This window comes from Myotis brandtii, unplaced genomic scaffold, assembly GCF_000412655.1.
Source record: "Myotis brandtii unplaced genomic scaffold, ASM41265v1 scaffold508, whole genome shotgun sequence".
Taxonomy (NCBI): Eukaryota; Metazoa; Chordata; class Mammalia; order Chiroptera; family Vespertilionidae; genus Myotis; species Myotis brandtii.
The window spans coordinates 829,983-838,403 of record NW_005369365.1 but is presented as its reverse complement, the minus strand read 5'-3'; the positions used below and the strand labels follow the sequence as shown (position 1 = coordinate 838,403).

At 43.4% G+C, this 8,421-nt stretch overlaps 1 long non-coding RNA gene across 1 annotated transcript in view; it reads right to left on the bottom strand.

Moving 5' to 3' along the window:
- LOC102246476 overlaps positions 1 to 6,905 on the bottom strand; it is a 62,747-nt gene extending 55,842 nt beyond the window's left edge. The window contains exon 1 of the long non-coding RNA XR_314214.2: positions 6,789 to 6,905. This is a non-coding gene — a long non-coding RNA (uncharacterized LOC102246476). The remainder of the gene's footprint in view (positions 1 to 6,788) is intronic.
- Positions 6,906 to 8,421: the final 1,516 nt, after the last annotated feature.

Genomic DNA, 8,421 nt, shown 5'->3' with positions numbered 1-8,421 from the left:
AAGGGGAGAGATCAACCAAAGGACTTGGATGCATGCATATAAGCATAACCAATGGACACAGACATCAGGGGGGTGAGGGCATGAGTGTGGGGTGAGGGGGCAATGGGGGGATAAGGACACATATGTAATAACTTAATCAATAAAGAAATTAAAAAATAAATAAAAGAAAAAAAGGTTTTTAAATTAAAAAAATAATAATGTGGCAGGCAACAAGATAGACATGACCAATGAAAGTTTAAAATATCCTTCTGGTATTTGTTCTATCCTAGGCTAAATATCAATTTCTGAGGTGATCTGATTGTAATTTACACTAGCGGCCCAGTGCACAAAATTTGTGCACTGGGGGGGGGGGGGCCCTCAGGCAGCCTGAACCCTCTCCAATCTGGGACCCCTCAGGGGATGTCTGACTGCCAGTTTAGGCCCGATCCCCGGGATCGGGCCTAAACCAGCAGTAGGACATCCCTCTCACAATCCAGGACTGCTGGCTCCCAACCACTCACCTGCCTGCCTGCCTGATCACCCCCTAACCGCTCCCCTGCCAGCCTGATTGATGCCTTACTGCTCCCCTGCCAGCCAGATTACCCACAAATTCCCTCTTGCCAGCCTGGTCGCCCCCAACTGCCCTCCCCTGCTGGCCATCTTGTGGCTGTGGGCGCCACCATTTTTGAGGGGGTGGCAGTCAATTAGCATATCCCCTACTTATTGGCTGTGGGCACCGCTATCTTTGAGGGCGGGGAAGTCAATTAGCATATTCCCTCCTTATTGGCTCTGGGCACCACTATCTTTGAGGGCGGGGAAGTCAATTAGCATATTCCCTCCTTATTGGCTGTGGGTGCTGCCATATTTGCAACAGCATGAGGTCAATTAGCATACCCCCCTCTTTATTAGATAGGATACCCAGACTATACTGTCCACAACCCTGTATTTACTTGTTCCCAAAGAAAATGATTGTGAAAATCTCATAATATCTGGAATCCTATGTGTGTGTGTATTTTTTATTGATTTTAAAGAGGGAGAGAAAGAGAGAGAGAAGAAGAAGCAAGAGGGAGGGAGGGAGAGAGAGAGAGAGAGAGAAAGAAAGAGAGACATCTATGTGAGAGAGAATATCGATTGGTTGCCTTCCGTATGTGCCCTATAGGTATAGAACCTACAACCTAAGTATGTGCCTTGAACTGGAATCAAACCCAACATCTTCTGGTACACAGGGTGATGCTCCAACCATGAGACATACCAGCTAGGGCTATGTGTGTATTTTTAAAACCTGAAATTAATTTTTTCATAAATTTAATAAAATTAATTTAACAATAGAAATATTATTCAAAAGATAACCGAAAAGTAGTAAACCATTTTTATGACAGTGGTAAGATATTTTTCTGGTTATTCAGGTTAAAGGGATTAATAATGACAGCGATGTGTTAGAATAAATGTGAGCATTTTCTCAGAATTCTATTGAAATTAACAAAAACATTATTCATTGACTGTTATAGTCATTAAGACATCAGGGTCACAATATAACATGCATTAGTCAGTGTTTTGCAGACCCAAAGACAAGTTGATTTAGAATGAGGGAGACATTTACGAAAAACTAATAAAAATAATTTAAAAATATTCAATAAGTTTGAAAAATATTTCATTGTCAATTATAACACAAAAGGTAAAATGTATTATACTTAAAAAATCAACCAGCATTACCCACCCTGATGTTAAGTTTCTCTGAGCACAAACATTTACTAAAGACTATTCCTTCTCTAAAATTCAGTGTCAGGACTTTTTATTTGATTAAGACTAATATACTGCTAATTGTAATTAGCAATGAGAACCATAAAAATATTTTTTCTTCTTCATTTAAAATAGATATTTTCAGCCCAGTGGTTGTGGTCCAGTTGTTGACCATCAACCTATTAACCAAGAAGTCACAGTTTGATTCCTGGTCAGGGCACATGCCCGGGTTGTGGGCTTGATCCCCAGTGGGGGGCTTGCAGAAAAAAGCCAATCAACAATTCTCTCTCATGACTGATGTTTCTATTTCTCTCTCCATCTCTCTTCCTCTCTGAAATCAATACAAATATTTAAAAAAAAATAAAATAAAACAGATTTTCAGAATATAAACCAACATGCGCTGCTCTGTGCATATTTGTATAGTATCTAAAACTAGAGGCCCTGTGCATGAAATTCATGCACTCAGCGGAGGAGGGGTTCCTAGCCAGGCCTGGGCCCTCTCACACTCCAGGGGGATGTATGATTGCTGGCTTAGGCCCGGGAGCAGGCCTAAGCCGGCAGTCAGACATCCTTAGCGCTGCCGCGGAGAGGCTCCTGCCACTGCCACTGTGCTCACCAGCCATGAGCCCAGCTTCTGGCTTCTGGCTGAGCAGTGTTCCCCCTGGGGGAGCTGACTGACCACCAGGGGGCAGCTCCTGCATTGAGTGTTTGTCCCCTGGTGGTCAGTGTGTATCATAGCGACCAGTTGTTCCATTGTTCAGTCGATTTGCATATTATCCTTTTATTATATACTAGAGGCCCAGTGCAAAAAATTTGTGCACTAGGGGGGTTCCTCAGTCCAGCCTGTGCCCTCTCGCAGTCTGGGACCCCTCAGGGGATGTCCACCTGATGGCTTAGGCCTGCTCCCCGGGGGATTGGGCCTAAGCTGGCAGTCAGACATCCCTCTGGCAGCCCGGAAGCCCTCGGGGGATGTCCACTTGCCAGCAGGGAGCAGGCCTAAGCTGCAGTCGGACATCCTTAGCGCTGCTGAGGAGGCGGGAGAGGCTCCCACCACCACCTCTGCGCTGGCAGTGGTCAGCCTGGCTTGTGGCTGAGCAGAACTCCCCCTGTGGGAGCGCAGTGACCACCAGGGGGCAGCTCCTGCGTTGAGTGTCTGCCCCCTGGTGGTCAGTGTGTGTCATAGTGATTAGTCATTCCTAGTCGTTCTGCTGTTAGGGTCAATTTACATATTACCTTTTTATTATATAGGATAGAGGCCTGTTGCACGGGTGGGGGTCGGCTGGTTTGCCCTGAAGGGTGTCCCAGATCAGGGTGAGGTCCCACTGGGGTTCCTAGCCAGACTGGGTGAGGGGCTGAGGGCCGTTTTTAGGCTGGCCACACCCGCTTCAGGGTGGGGGTCCTCATTGGGTGCCTGGCCAACCTGGGTGAGGGGATGATGGCTGTTTGGAGGCTGGCCAAGCCCCCCAGTGGGGACCCTCACCCGATGGGGGTGTGGCCATCCTGGGTGAGGGGCTGAGGGTCGTTTTCAGGCTGGCCACACCCCCAGGCGACCCAAGCTCCCAGCCTCTCCTTTTGGGCTGGAAGCAGGTATCTGGGATTTATTTATCTTCTATAATTGAAACTTTGTAGCCTTGAGTGGAGCCCAGGGTCGGCCAGGTCAGGCAGGAAGCTTGGCTTCCTCCATCACCGGGGGCAACCCAAGCCTCCTGCTTGCTCCAGCTCTGTGGCTGCCGCCATCTTAGTTGGGTTAATTCGCATACTCGCTCCTGATTGGCTGGTGGACAAGGCTTGTGGGTGTGGCAGAGTGGTGGAGTGATGGTTAATTTGCATGTTTCTCTTTTATTAGTGTAGGCTAGAGCCCGGTGCACAACATTCGTGCACGGGTGGGTTCCCTAGGCCTGGCCGGAGATCAGGGACTATTGGGGCTGTCTCACCCAGTCTCGCTTGGGGCCAGGCTGGCTGGGGCCTGCCAGCTGCTGGATGGGCTCTGCCTATCAGGGCCTGCCAGATCGAGGGAGAGATGGGGAGGGGCCATGGGAGGTTTTCCAGCTCTTGGGAGGCACTGAGGGAGGTTAGCTGGCCATGGGAGGTTGTCTGTAGGAGCACACTTACCACCTGGGGGCAGCTCCTGTGTTGAGCGTCTGCCTCCTAGTGGTCAGTGAACACCATAGCGACTGGTTGACTGGTCGTTCCACTAATTCCAATCATTCTGGTTGTTCAGTCGTAATGGTTGCTTAGGCTTTTATATATAGGGAGAATATTATTTAAGTGTTATGTTACAATGATACCAAATTATTTAATATTAACATCCTATATAATAAAAGCCTAATATGTTAAGTGTCCGGTCATCCAGTCGTCCGGTCGATCAATCAAAGTGTAATGTGCTAATGATATGCTAAGGCTGCTTAACTGCTCGCTATGACATGCACTGACCACCAGGGGGAAGACAGTCGACTGATTGACCAGTCTCTATGATGTGCACTGACCACCAGGGGGCCAACATTTTGACTGGTAGGTTAACTTGCTGTTTGGGTTCAGCTGATTGGGACTGAGCAAGATGGGTTGGACATGCCCTGGAGCCCTCCTATGGTCCCTTTCTGGCTGGCCAACTTCCCACATCCTTCCCAGGCCCCAATTGTGAACCAGTGGGGTCCTTGGCCTGGCCTGTGCCCTCTTGCAATCTAGGAACCCTTGGGGGATGTCGGAGAGCTGGTTTCGACCCGATTCCACAGGCCAGGCCGAGAGACCCCACTGGCGCACAAATTTGTGCACCGGGCCTCTAGTATTAGTCGTAAAAATTTGTAACTATAAAGTGAGATACCAGTTTAAAAGAAGCATTATCATTTTTTTTAGCTCTATGTATTTTTTCTTCTCTATAATTTTTTCTTCTACATATTTTCAGTTCTACATATCTTTCTGGCCCTCTTTTATAAAAGAAAAGTATTGAGAAAATGTCACGTGAAATTATAGAATGCTTCAGGAAAATAAAATCTCTTTTCAATTAAATCTTTTGAAAAATATACACATCACACTTTCCAAGCCAAGGAGTGTGTTGGTTTTATTGCATTTTATGCTGTGACAAAGTACCATAATTAGTACATTGGTGTAATTTACCACTGCTTCATTAAAGCTGATTGCCTAACTACCTGGGAAGTTAACACGGCTTCTTGAGTACTTGACCTACCTTATATTTCTACCCTACCCTACAGCTGTTTGTGGGAGTCCAACAAAGGCATTTGTTGCAGAAAAAGAAATAATCCAGATAAAGATTTTAATACAAGAAAAATATGTCCTTTTGTTATTTGCTTCCGTGTTTCTTTCAATTTTTAGTGGGTTTGATTTTATGATGAGACCTCAATGACTACTACATAGAGATCTGGTACTCTGTTAATTTTTTACCCATTTATGAAACTAAATCATGTATATTTAATTTATATTATCAATAATTTCTCTTTTTAAAAATCTGACTTAAATTAAAAAATGAAGAAAAAATCCCCCCCCTCACCAATGTTCATGTCCCAACCCCTGAATCCTATGAATATGTTACCTTATATGACAAAAGGCACTTTGCTGTAACTCACCTCCTCTCAGGTAAATTGGGTCAAGCATATCAGATGTAACATATGACAGTGAGTTCACATTGTTTCATTTATCTAACCCAGTGGTCAGAAACTGCAGCTCGCGAGCCACATGCGGCTCTTTGGCCCCTTGAGTGTGGCTCTTCCACAAAATACCATGTGCGGGCGCGCATGTACAGTGCGATTGAAACTTCGTGGCCCATGCACAGAAGTCGGTATTTTGTGGAAGAGCCACACTCAAGGGGCCAAAGAGCCGCATGTGGCTCACGAGCCGCAGTTTGCCGACCACTGATCTAACCTGTAAAATAGGAGATTCTAAATATATTTATAAAGTTCATTAAAGTCCATTAAGTCATACCCATTCTCGATTTTCAGGGTTCTACAAGTTTGCAGAAATAGTGAAGTTCATTTAAATGGCTTGAGGTAGGGATAAGAAATTTTTTTAAAAAAATATAAAAACTAAGAGACAAAAGTAGATTAAATGCTGTTGTGTCAATAAGAGTAACTTTCATGATTTCTTCCGTTGCAAAGAACCATGTGCATTTTGTCTTTTACTCGCCAATCACCCCACCCACCAACTAAGTGACAGGAAACATCCAGCAGCATGAAACTCATGTTAAAGCAATAGAAGGATCTAGCAAAAATTCAAATCTTAATAGGAGAACCAATGCTATGTACCAGTACAGAATCAGTGCTTCAGATCAGGAGGCAAACCTATAGATAACGCATACTACATGCACACTTGAAATAACTTCAGTACCGATGTAGTCTATAACAGCCTCATCTGAAATGAATGTTCAGAAAACAACCAAAAAAACTCGTTGTAAATTCTGGGTAAGCGATTTACATTCTGACAGAAGGGTGGGCTGTAGGGTGTGCTGCACATTAAGGAACAGTTTTACGTTTGTTGCTAAAATTAAAGTGGTTTTCTATTGGACTCACCTGAAGTTAAATTGGCAAAGTAGACCACATTTATCTATATGATTTGTAGATCTTTCTCCAAATCATAAATATGAAAATGAACACTTTGGATTTGGTTGCAAAGGCTATTTGCATTAATATTTGATCCTTCTGGGAAGTTTCTGGTATTATGGAATCTTCTTTCTAGGCCCTCTATCCCTTGAATAATTCTCAACACTACATGCTCAAAAAAGAGATATCAAAGGAGAAGTAAAAGCCCTGGTAATATTGACATTCCCATCATTCCTGGAAATTTCAATGTTTATGAATTAAAGGAAAAGTCAGGAGAGAATGTGTCTTGGGGGAGAGGACAGGACAGTAAGGAATGCAAAGGACAGCAGTAAGCAGGGAACAATAGCAAACATACAAATAATAATAATAACTATAATTATTATTCAGCTTTAGAAAAAGACAAAAACAAAAGGAAAAACACCCAACCACTAATCAGACCCCATTTCCACGAGCTGTGGTGAATCAATTAAAATGGAAGGGAATTACATGCAGATGCTTCAGATAGAAAATGTAGAATACCTTTCCACTGATGATTTTTAGTTTTCAGGACAAGTGAGACCCAAGCTGCAGACAGAATGGTCCCAGCATGCTTGTTGCCTTTTTTTGTTTGCACAGTAGCTGTCAATTCCAGGCTTGCAGGTAGTGGAACCCAGCAGGAAGAAGGGGCGGGACCCAACGATGCAGACTGAACTGAGAGCAAATTTAAATTACTGAGCCTTTTTTCCCCTTTTTTATTTTTCTACTCTGCGACAAACTGAAAAGATTCCAGCACGCTAATTTAACCACCCTGCTTCTTCTTCTTTACTTTCCCCCCACCCCTGCTTCCAGGATAATTAAAAGAGAAACCTGTAAAGGCAACATTCCTGTGAGCGAGTTGGTGCTGCAACGTGCTGGTAAGAAAACGAATTTAATTTTTAAAAATCTTTTCTTTTGCTTTTTGCTTTTTATTTTTTTAAAAGAGCTGAAGGCTTTGTCTGTCTAATGCAGTCATAAGCGTGGCTTCCCTGCCGTGAGGGGTTAGCATGTAATGAAAAGGTGTAATTGCCTGATATGTGACCTTCGCGTCATACTTATAATGGGTGATAACAGCATTCCTGTGTCCCCCGATGATGCTTCTCTCTGCGAATTGACTAGCTGCCCAGTTGCAACAGGGCTAAGATTGTCACACTGTGGCAATTTGTTGATCTTTTAGGGTTGTCGTTTCAGTGTCCTGTCAGGGAGAATTCTTGAGTTGTCCAAGTTACTTCCTTGCAGGGGTGTTATGGGTTTTAATAGGTGTGTGAGAGACCATAACTGTTTTGTTGTTTACTTATCAAACAGGAAGTGTAATGATGGAACTTTTTTTAAGTTACACTGTATTGTCCAAGACTTCCTGAGTACAGATAATGAAACAGACTAAAGTGAGTGCTGAGTAAAGGTATTTTAATACCTTTCATCTGGAACTAGCCGGGAGTGGATTAGACAGTCAACTGTGGAGAACCTAGATCATTAGGGGCTTTGAACTTGAGATACGAACTTTATTATTTAAAAGGACTGATTTTAATTCAACCCAATTAAATCCAACAAGTATTTCTGTACACTCGGCTTGGCGCCGGTACTGACAGTGTTCGTGCCTGTATTTCTGTTATGAGGAGAAACTGAAGCTAGATGGTGTAAATTTTCAGAAACTAGCTGTTTTTATTACTGTTAAAGCTGATCAAGCCATTTAAGAAACACTTCAAAAAGCATGACTGTTGACTATGAGATAAAGTTCAGCAGGTTAAATCTCTTACCATCTATTCCTTTTGTGCATGTAAATTTTGTTGATGTCAATTTGCATCTATGGTCAGTGAATTTTCGACTGCATTATAATATTATAAAGAAGAAAACAGGAATCTTCTCGTTCTTGCAAACCAAACATGTCATTTGAGAATATATCCATGTGGCAAACTTTTTTTTGAGATTACCCAGATTCTAGCTTCATAAGCTAGTAGACACATGGAAAGATTTAGACTTGTCAATAAGTTTGCTTGGATTTGTGTCAAGAATCTTAGGAACAGCCTGGCCAATGTAGACTTATCAACCAGGTCAAGGCATATGCCTGGGTTGCAGGCTCAGTCCCCAGTAGGAGGCAGCTGATCAATGATTCTCTCTCAGCATTGATGTTTCAATC